Source organism: Sinocyclocheilus grahami, unplaced genomic scaffold, assembly GCF_001515645.1.
Source record: "Sinocyclocheilus grahami isolate Dianchi unplaced genomic scaffold, SAMN03320097.WGS_v1.1 scaffold38.1, whole genome shotgun sequence".
Classification (NCBI taxonomy): domain Eukaryota; kingdom Metazoa; phylum Chordata; class Actinopteri; order Cypriniformes; family Cyprinidae; genus Sinocyclocheilus; species Sinocyclocheilus grahami.
In genome coordinates this window covers 882,561-894,012 of record NW_015505217.1, presented here as the reverse complement: position 1 = coordinate 894,012, position 11,452 = coordinate 882,561, and the positions used below count along the sequence as shown (strand labels likewise).

The 11,452-nt window shown below is 38.9% G+C and overlaps 1 long non-coding RNA gene across 1 annotated transcript; it reads left to right on the top strand.

Annotated features, from left to right (window-relative positions):
• The first annotated feature begins 6,004 nt into the window (after positions 1–6,004).
• On the top strand, positions 6,005–7,707 carry LOC107581811 (uncharacterized). The gene is made up of 3 exons (XR_001608865.1): positions 6,005–6,034; positions 6,222–6,292; positions 7,503–7,707. It is a non-coding gene; the product is annotated as an uncharacterized lncRNA (long non-coding RNA).
• Positions 7,708–11,452: the final 3,745 nt, after the last annotated feature.

The following is an 11,452-nucleotide window of genomic DNA, read 5'->3' as shown; positions in this document are numbered from 1 at the left end:
CAGCCCAATGATGTTTAAAGGTGTTGGTTACACTTTATTTCGATAGTCCACTTTAGATATTCTACTAACTATAAGTAACTTTTTTAACTACATGTTAACTACATGTCAACTAATTCTCATTAATTTGCATCTACATGTCTACTAACTCTCAGAGTAGACTGTTAGGGTAGGTTTGACAAAAAGTTGACAAAGAAAGTGTTAGAAGATATTAAGCAGACAGTCTACTAATACTCTACTAACTGCTAGTTGACATGTAGTTGCAAAGTTACTTACTATTAATAAAATGTCTAAAAGGGACTATCAAAATAAAGTGTTACCAAGGTGTTTTCTTTCTTCTAAAAGTTTTGGTGCTTTTTTTGCAATGTACAAATTCATACAAAATTGTCACAGTGTAAAATAGTTATGTAATAATCCAACCGGACGTTTTACGATACTTTACAGTAAAATGCTGTTCAATTTGTAGATTTTGGAAGTAAAAACAAACATTCAACTTCTACAGTAAAAAATTATATGAACTGACATTCCCACAATATCCTGTGACATTTTATATTTGATGGTATTTTGTATACATAATCGTATTTCTTGTTATTTTTTGTAATTAAGTTTGTACACATGTATTGTCTTATTTTAGTGTCACTTGTGTTACCATGTGTCTCTTTTACTGCGTCTATTATTACAGTGGTTATCGATATATTATACATTATTCCAAAATAGATGGACTATTAACATTATATCAGTTAATGACATATAAATTTAAGTTCAGGCACATACAACATAAAATGTTGCTGCCATATTTTTTACAGTAAAGATCTAGCAACCACAGCTACCATTTAAATGTCATGGGTTTATTTATACAATGTATTTTGGGGGGGGTAAGCATCATTAAGGGATTTGCATAATTCCTTGCATTGAAGTGGATACGAAAACAATGCAGTGCAGGCAAATAAACCACACAAATTCATTCTTAGCGAATTCCCCCACAATGCAATTTGCGTGGTCTGTAAGAACAGCATTCTGGGACATAAAAGAGACTCCCAAAGAGCCTAGATCTCACACAGGCAATGGGATTGACATCAGATGATTCCTTTATCAAAGAAACAAGACATTTTTTACTGAAAAGAATGAGAATCAAAGCGCTGGTCAATTATTTAAGAGCACGCATGGTGGAAAATGTTACAACAACGCTGCTTTTACAGCAATAGACAAGGATACACACTTCACGATGCTTCGCACAGTTGGACGGCTCGCCGAAAGCAGTCTTCTGGTTCGGGAGTGTGATCAGCAGGCCGCGGTCTTTCTTCTTTCTTTCCTCGCCATACGGAGACCAGCAGGAGTCGAGGAATCTAAGCAAGCATCACAATCAGAGGACTTCTTCCTCTTATAAACAGGCAGGGTAACGTGTTGCAGGGTAGCAAGATAGGACTTTCATTCCCTCCCGTCTCGAAAATTCAGGTTCGCTGGCGCTCTGACACGCTTCAAGAGCTAAAATAGAGTTAACGTGTTTTCACAGTTCTCCACCGTTATCGAGGGATAATTAGAGCCTATAAACTTGGTTTGCCTGAGTGTCTCTTCAGAGATGAATGTGGACTCACACTGTTAAGTTGCTGTTGCGGGCGCTCAAATTGCCTGTTTGCTGGAATTACCTCAGTGGAGTGTCGCTCATGGTGGCATTCATCTGTATGTAGAACACCACATCTGTGTCTGATTACAGGTTTCAATCCCCGTTTTGCCGTTTCATCTCAAGTATAAAAAAACGCAAGGGAAAGGAACACCCCAGGAAGGAGGAAGCAATGGATAAAGTGAGGGGAAAAAAGTAAGGGAAAAGAGCCTAGTTTCGATGTTGTCACACTGTCACATTTCATTCTGGAGTTGACTCTTGTCTCCGGTTGAGTTCGGGGTAATTGAAAGAGACAGACGCTAAAAATGGCAACGGAAAAGTGAGGCCTGTCAACTCGTGAGCCTTCAGTAAGAGGGGGAAAATCACAGGATGTGTCTCATTAAATGATTCAGCAGGTCTTGAATGGGCAAGTCCTGCAGGGTTGAGACAGTAAACTGTTTTGTGATCCTTGGCCATCTCCACACCTATGGAGTGTGTGATGTGTTTTCTACCTTCACCTGCAGACTCTTGAAAATGTGACATCAAGTGTCTTTGACTGAAAAAGAAAAAGAAGGCAGGTGTGTACATGCTTCACAGTCAATTCTGATTGGTCAGCAGTGACAGTGATGTTGAAAAGGCGGTTGATTTGTAGGGCTGTTTGATAAGTACACCATATATCAGTTTGGTTTTTGTTTGTGGTGACATATGGATGTGCAGTCATGCTTACATGTTTGATATAAGATTACTGGAATGCTAGGCCTACAAACAGTGAACATGAATTTGATCCTCTTTACCTTTTTATGCACTTTTGTGGTCTTATAGTGATTGATTTATTGATTAAAAAATTACTTTCAATTTTCCTCATTGGTCCCACTTTATATTAGGTGGCTTAACTACTGTGTTCTTGCATTTAAATTAACCATTTGATACAATGCATTTATTGTGTATATACATGTACTTATATTTTGAAAAATACATGCTTGCAATTACATCTGTAATCAATTTCTGTAATTACATTTATAATTATACTGTTGACCCATCCTTTACACCTTACCCCACCCTTAAACCTACCTATACCACCAAATCTGTCCCTAACCACCCATATCCCACATTAATAGCAGCAAAAGTGTTGTGCAATACAATATGAACACAATAAGTACAGTATACTTATTTTTGATGCAAGTAAATAGTAGTTTAATCATGACAACTCTCAGAAGATTTTAGCATGGTGATGGATATGACAATGTTAATGTATTTGGTCTTGGCAGAATAGATCTGCTAAGCTGCTGCTGAATTGCTGCTGCTGTAGGTTATTGCTGTAGTTGTAGATTATTGCTGCTGCTGCAAGCAAGTGCAGGAATGCATACGGCACTGTGAGTATTTAAGACATACTGCTGCTGCACAAATAGCATATAAAATAACCCGTAGCAGATCTATACAGTTGAAGCTGGGGAAGGTGGAGGGTTTCAGAGAAACTCTGAAAGTGCGCTACAGGAATCTCTAGTGAATGCTAGCCACCCATATAAATGCAAGGCAGTAAGCTCATTGGCTGCATATGCAGCATGAACTAATCAGCATGTGCCAAGTCGTTTAACTCCCTGAATATCATCAATTACATTAACAACCCATCAGCCTGCACCATCTAGAGTTTGACTAATCAATGTATTTAAGGCCGCCTATTATAAAGTGGGACCTTTTCATTAAATTATGCAATTATTTTCATTAAAATACAATACATTTTCCTTTTACACCTATGTCACATGGATTACTGGATGATGTTAATATACAATATATTGGTACTATAATCGTAATCCGCCAATATTATCCCTATGGTATTTTTTTCATGGTGGTAAAAAAAAAAAGTTAAATAAATGTACTATATTTTAATTTTAAAAGGTTTTATAATTATTTAATATTTTTGGGCCACTTTATATAACATTATATATTTTTGCAGTAGTTTTAATTCATGTATTACCTGTTTATTACCTGTTATTATCACTTTAAGTTATAGTTTAATAATAATATGTTACATTTATATATCACTTTTCTAGACACTCAAAGCACTTTAAGTTTATTGTAATTAAAAATAAAAAGTCTATTTTAAAATTGTATATGAAATATATACTTTCCAAAACATGTTTTACTCTAAAACTAAAGAGAAAATGGAAGTAAAAAAAAAAAAAAGTAAACAAGTTGTGTTCCAAATTTGAGGTTGATTTCTCCCAAAAAAAAAAAAAAGATTTTGTATGGCCGCAGTACCAAACATTTCCACTAGATGAAATTCTTTCCCATTTGTTTTCAGTGCAAATAGTTTAGATATTTAATATGTATAAGCATTTATTGCATACTGGGCATAACAGTCATTGGCTGGAATTTTAATATCAGTGCATCCCTAATGTTAACCAATTGCTAAATGGTTATTTAATCATTACTTTAGTGAAATTGTGTTTGTTTTGGCTTCATTCTATCTTGTTGAATGCGTTTCACTCCTAATTAGGTCACACTATGGAAGTAAAATTGATTAATTTAATGTGTGTTTATACTCTATGCTATCAAATCAACTGTAATTATACTGTAAATAAAAAGATGAATTAAATAAAGCTGTTAAATTAAGTAAAGTAGTTCCTGGTAGGTCCTTTGCGTCTCAAGCTCTTCAGTTCTCTCCCTCTCTCTCTCTCTCTCTCTCTCTCTCTCTCTCTCGTTCAGTTCCTGGTTCCTATTGTATTCTGTGACAGGGCTTGATGGTTTAATGAATATGTATGCACTGATGTGCTTAAACTCCATGGCAGATGATTACCTCTCAGCTCTGTCAGCCTGCACCGTGAGAGGCTCTTTTTCCGATCAGAAGCCTCGCTCGCAGTAACATTTGGTCATGCGTGTCAGTGACAGCGCAACCATGAATGTTTGTCAGCTGTATTGTACGTTATTGAACGCAAGCCCAAAACCGGTCTCGCGCTGCGGCCTGCCAGATTGGCTCGCAGCTCGACGGTTTAATCACAGAGACAGACCCCCCACTTCAGACCTGAATTCCTATGAGGGTTGTAAAAACAGCAGGAAACATTTGTATGAACATGGTTTCTCACGCAACAGCACAAAATTAAAACTATTTACTGTACCTGAACAAGATCTGCTTGGTTTGTTTTTGCATAATTTATGATTCGCTCAAAAAATGATTTCCCTAAACTTAATGTAACTTTAAAAATTAGATTTGTATCAGTGTGTTTTGTTTGTCAATATTATATATAAGGTCCCATTAGTTGATGTTATTTAATGCATTAACAAAAAATTAGCAATACATTTGTTGCCGTATTTATTAATCTGTTAACATTAGTTAATAAAAGTACAACTGTTCATTGTTAGTGCATGTTAGATACAACAGATATGAGATACCACAATTTTTTTTTATTTAACAATGTATTAGTAAATGTTGAAATTAATAAATTAAATGCTTTAGAAATAATTATATTATAATAAATTATATTATTGTATTGTATTGTATTATTATGCTTTACATTGTTATATTATTTAAAAAAACGGTTATTTTTAAATGAAAGACTTACAGGTAATATTGCAAAGTGCTGTGAATTTAATTTGAATGTAAATGCTATTTGCAGATACAACTTTTAATTTTAATAGTGTATTATTAAATGTTGAAATGATCATGAATTAAGATTAATAAATAGCCTAATATAGAAGCATTGTTCAATTAGTTCATGTTAACTATAATATAGTTAACAAATTGAACCTTATTGTAAAGTGTTACCATAATATAATATAATATATCTTTGTTTTTATTTATTTATTTTATTTTTTATTTTTACTTAATCTTGTGAACTGCTGTGAGCTGAATTTGAGAGTCAGATCAGTCAGATTTATGACTGAATACTTTAGCCTGTTAGAGATCCAGTGTGCCGCCCACGGTACACTGCATACTTTGAGGGTTAACTTTGTGAAACACACAATCAACACAGCAGGTACAATCAGTGTCTTTGTCAGACCAACAACAACCAAATAAACAATAACAAAACTGAAGGAACTCAGCTATGAAGCCTCCTGTTAGTCCACTAGTTCATTACATTCCAACAGCTGTCTGTCGTTTCTGATAGCCAATGAACTTCTGAACAGAATAATATGCTGTTTTAGTGGGCAGGTTTAACATATCATGCGCAGTCCGTGCGCAAAGGATAATGGAGACTGGTGCGTCTGTGTGTAATGAGAGCTCTATGAGAGATAACAGGGAAAATGTGGTTATAGGTAAAAAAACTATCAAAGAGAACGCGAAAAACAAACGTTTTGTTCTAAGAAGTTGTTAAACAATGTATAACAATAAAATTGGCCGGAAAATAAAAGTGTTTTTTGACAGAGCAAGCGATATTTCATCCATTGAAGCAGATAAGAGGAGATGATTTTGGATGGAGGACAGGTCACACTCAAAAAGTAAGTGTTTTATTATATTATATTATATAATTATATTTATATATATTTTACATATAATTATGTATATTATACATTTTACTGTATATATTGAGGTATGTGTTTGTGGTGTTCTTGCGAACTTCTGTCGTGTGTGTGTGTGTGTGTGTGTGTGTGTGTGTCAAATCAAATCTCTTTATTGTCACACAAGTGTAACAATGGTGAAATTCTTGTGTACAAGACTCTGTTCCATGGCAGTGCAAGCAACAAGATATGAAAAATGTACAGCATTCATAAATAACAATATACAATTTTTTCACAATAGACAATAGACAATTGTACACAATATACACATTTCCATAATATACACATAATACACAGTATACTCAAGAGACTTACAAATGTATAGCTTTTATATATGACTTACAGTGATGTATACTGTAGTGTTTTATATTGAAGTTCAGTGCAGTAGTTTGTTAGTGCAGAAGAGAAGATGGAGCTGCATGTGTTCTATGCTATGCAGTGCAAGACATGCTACAGTGCTGTCAGAGTCAGTGTGCTGGTGTGTAGATGTGTGTGATTATCGTTTTGCTATCTGGTTCGGGTCCTGATGCTGCGGTATCGTCTGCCTGATGGCAGCAGTGAGAAGAGTTCGTGGCTCGGGTGGCAGGAGTCTCTGATGATCTCCATGCTTTCCTCACGCATCTCTGGGTGTAGATGTCCTGGAGGGAGGGAATACTATCAAAGAGAACGCGAAAAACAAACGTTTTGTTCTAAGAAGTTGTTAAACAATGTATAACAATAAAATTGGCCGGAAAATAAAAGTGTTTTTTGACAGAGCAAGCGATATTTCATCCATTGAAGCAGATAAGAGGAGATGATTTTGGATGGAGGACAGGTCACACTCAAAAAGTAAGTGTTTTATTATATTATATTATATAATTATATTTATATATATTTTACATATAATATATGTGCTGGGCTGTCTGAACTATTCTCTGCAGGGCTTTCCGGTTGAGAGCGGTGAAGTTCCCGTACCAGGCGGTGATGCAGCCAGTCAGGACGCTCTCCACAGTGCAACTGTAGAACTGTCTGAGGATTTTTGAGCTCAGACCAAATTTCTTCAGTCGTCTGAGGAAGAAGAGACACTGGTAGGCCTTCCTCACTACTGACTGTGTGTGAGTAGTCCAGGTGAGGTCCTCGGTGATGTGAACGCTGACCCGCTTCACTGGAGTCCCATCAATGGTGATGGGGGAGTGCTCACTGGTCCGTCTCCTGAAATCCACCTCCAGCTCCTTGGTCTTCAGAGAGAGGTTGTTGTTGTGGCACCAGTTAGTCAGGGTGCACACCTCTTCTCTGTGTGTGTGTGTGTGTTTGAGGTGTTCTTGCTAACTTCTGTCATGTGTGTGTGTGTGTGCATGTTATATGTGTTTGTGATTTGAGGTGTTCCTGCTGACTTATGTTGTGTGTGTTGCTTTTTTTTATATCACAGACAATCATCTGACATTGAATCGAGTGAAGTCTGGGAGCCAGTCAGCAAAAAGCCATATACTGAGGGACATGATGACAGCACCTCTGAAAAAAATAGTAAAAACCACTACATAATGTGTTTATGCTTCAGTTACTATTTGTCAGCAATTATTGACAGTGAATCTGGATAAGAAATTGAATAGGTCTAAGTGTAAGCTTTCATTAGAGCCCAAAATGATGAATGTACATTAAAGCATTCAAGAATTGCAGCATTTTATGTGTCGTTGGTTACAAAGGGTCATTTGGAGTGTCCAAGTGGCTTTTTTTGGAAAGCGCCTAGACGTAAATTTGGATAAACATATGTAAAACACTCATTTTCAAAGGTATTGTTATCAAATTTTAAAAAATTTTCTTGGTAAGACTTTATTATGTGATCCAAATGTATTTTCCAGCTAATAGCTCCCAACTATAGTCATCTGCAGGCATCTGTTTACAAAACAAAAATGTAGGCGGATTTTTTATTTTATTTTTCAGTGCGTTCAAAGTTCTATTACTCAAGACCAATAAGACTTACAGTGATTCTGACTGTTGAGGAACACACCTCAGAGTGTCCCCTTTCAAAAGAAACCAAAACCATGTACAGTATGTAATGGTTCAAGAACAGCATGCAATTTACTTTGGGTATGCCTTTTTTTAGGCGTTTTAGGCAAATTTTACATGAACGCTAAAGGGCTTTAGACCTGTTTTGTGAACTGGATAAACTAAGTTATTAAAAAGAGTGATTCATTCATGCTTGGATCTCATTACTTCATATATCTTTATATGTCAGAAAATGTAAGCGTAGCATACTATTCTGAATTCAGCTTTTCTGTTTCTACCCACCCAGTCCTATGCAAAGCATGCTGGGAATTGCACGTGCCCTGTTCGGATGGAGATGTAGTCCAAGCACAAACTGATTAGTTTAAGTAAACTTCTGTTTTACAAATTTAAATTGATTACACATCGAAAAAAGTGTTGCATTAGCTCATTTGAATTAAGTAAATTGAATAAACTGGAAAAATACAATTTATTTCAAGTGTTTATGTGTTTGTATCGATTTATAAAACTGATATGCATGCAATCTGGGCTATGCATCTTTGTCGTATGCTATCGACGCAGCGCTTGCTTGATATTGTAAAATTCACTCACTATTTGTCAACTGCAGTTTGCTGATAGCAACATCACATCTGATTATATAAACTGTAAATTCTCTTTACTGAGCACTTGCTGCTCTCACATAGGGAGCAATTATGCAGAAATCATTGCTGGATGCTGCTTGTCCTGGATTTGTTTCAAAAATAAATTATTCCCCTGATGTGCATTACTTGATTAATGTCGGGTAGCTGTGCAACCCTATGCAGAGATCTTACTTTAAAGAAGTTTAGTGAACTGGTAAGAGTCATCTTTTTTTTCTTTCTTTTTTTTTTTATGTGACAATACAGCAGTTTCTTGAATTGAAACAAAGCAGTCTAATTCATATTGCAGCATCCCAAGATAGTACAGTCCAACTGCATTAGTGGTGAGGATTTTAAGGGACTTCTTGTCGGGGTCTGGCGTCTGGTGTTCTCCCTCTCACCACCAGAGGTCGCCAACTCCCATCCTCCCGGACTCCCTTTCCGTCACCTTGACCCAACACACCTGGGCACACACTCACACACTCACTCACACACAGCTGTAGCCACTTCCGAGGGCTATTTACGTGCCTTCCCCACGCCACTCGGCGCGGATGATTAATGTTTTGTGTCAGTGATTGCTGTATCCGTTCTCAGCCGGTGTCTCAGAGTCTCAGCTCTGTTTGTTTTCTGTTTTTACTTTGTTTTCCCCAGCAGTGTAAATAAAGCCTGCATTTGGACCCAAACCCTTTGTTCCACGGTGTGCTTTCCTGACGGTCCCATGACAGAATCATCCGCCAAACATGGGTCCAGCAGGAAGGTTCCTCAATGTCCACCAGGGAGACCGGGGCATTGAGGAGTACGCCAGGGACTTCTTGGGAGTGGCTCGCCAGTCGGCGATGGAGAGCACCTGCGCGCTGGTCTGTCCTTGACCCAACACACCTGGGCACACACTCACACACTCACTCACACACAGCTGTAGCCACTTCCGAGGGCTATTTACGTGCCTTCCCCACGCCACTCGGCGCGGATGATTAATGTTTTGTGTCAGTGATTGCTGTATCCGTTCTCAGCCGGTGTCTCAGAGTCTCAGCTCTGTTTGTTTTCTGTTTTTACTTTGTTTTCCCCAGCAGTGTAAATAAAGCCTGCATTTGGACCCAAACCCTTTGTTCCACGGTGTGCTTTCCTGACGGTCCCGTGACACTTCTGAGTCAATGAATCATTCAAAGGATTCATTCAAAAAACAGATTAATTTAAGAACTAAACAATTGACTGGCTCTGTCTAAAATCATATACTTTCTGAGTAGATAATTCTTTTGAAAGTAATTTCTTCATGACTGTTAAAGTTTTTAAAGTTTTATACAGTATCAATGTAATCTGAATGCACTAAATTCATCATGTCATTGTCTGTCGCGTTGCTTTACTGCCATTCTCCCATGGCCTCATGGATTGTAAAGTAGTTCCCCTTCAGGAACTCGAGCTGCGTCGAGTCGCTTTGGGGAACGCCCTTGCGTGACCGAGTTCTGAAGCACGTGTCAAATCCGTCCAATGGAGCAGCGAGACGTCACGAGCAGGGTGACGTAAGCACCAGAAAGCATAAAAGCACATCCGGCCGGGCGCAAACCAGCTTCTGCCCTTCAGTAGCACTCTGTGTATGTGTCTGTCTATTTACTGTTGTCTGTCTGCACAAGCGCTCGTATATATAAAACAATGAGAAAGCTATGGCGAGCGAACGGCATTACAAATGCTGTGTTTCTCCCTGCCCACGATATCTGGAGGCGGGGGATACACACGATTTGTGTGTCGTTTGTTAAGGAGCGGAGCATGCACGGTCAGCTGTCGAGCAGCTGATTGTCATCACTGCGAGCTCTCGCTGCGCACACTCCGCTCTCGCCTGGCTGTGTTTGATGAGAGCGGCCAGGCTGGCAGCGGTTGTCGTGGGGGTCACGGGTGGATTTAGCGGAGGGATCCGAGACGGGCTCGTCCTTTTCTCGGTCCTCACCTGCTAGATCCGCGGCTCTCTCTCTAGCGGTTTCTTCCCCCCCCCCCCCCCCAAGAGAGAGAGCCAGACGCTCCATCTATCTTCCTCCTCCGAGGTGGATGTGATGAGTGTCGAGACAGAGGAGACTGTGGACTCGCCACCACAGGCCCTCGCGTATGAGGTGTGATTCGTGATTATGGGGTGTGTTTCGTGCCAAAATAAAATATCGTTTGGCCAGCCTAGAAACAGGACGCTCGTCCTAAAAATAATTAGACGGGCATGTTCTGAATCCAGATCACAGCCTTCATGACGGGGGCCTTCCGGTTTCACCGATCTCCATGCTGAGGTGTCAAGATCGCGGTATTCTCGTTCCCAAAGCGACTCGACGCAGCTCGAGTTCCTGAAGGGGAACGTCTCTAGGTTACGTATGTAACCATGGTTCCCCGAGGGAACGAGACGCTGCGTCTCTTTGCCATACTCCCTGCATCCCTGCAGGCGCTACTTCATCGAAGCTGGTTTGCGCCCGGCCAGATGCGCTTTTATGCTTTCTGGTGCTTACGTCACCCTGCTCGTGACGTCTCACTGCTCCATTGGATGGATTTGACACGTGCTTCAGAACGCGGTCACGCAAGGGCGTTCCCCAAAGCGACTCGATGCAGCGTCTCGTTCCCTCGGGGAACCATGGTTACATACGTAACCTAGAGACGTTTTCCAGGTACTTTTTGACTCTTTCATGAGTACTATAAATTTGACATACTACTCTTTTCACATACTGTTTTCACGTACTATATAGTAGAAAAGTATTTGATTTCGGATGCAGCTACTGTCTTTTTGAGTGAA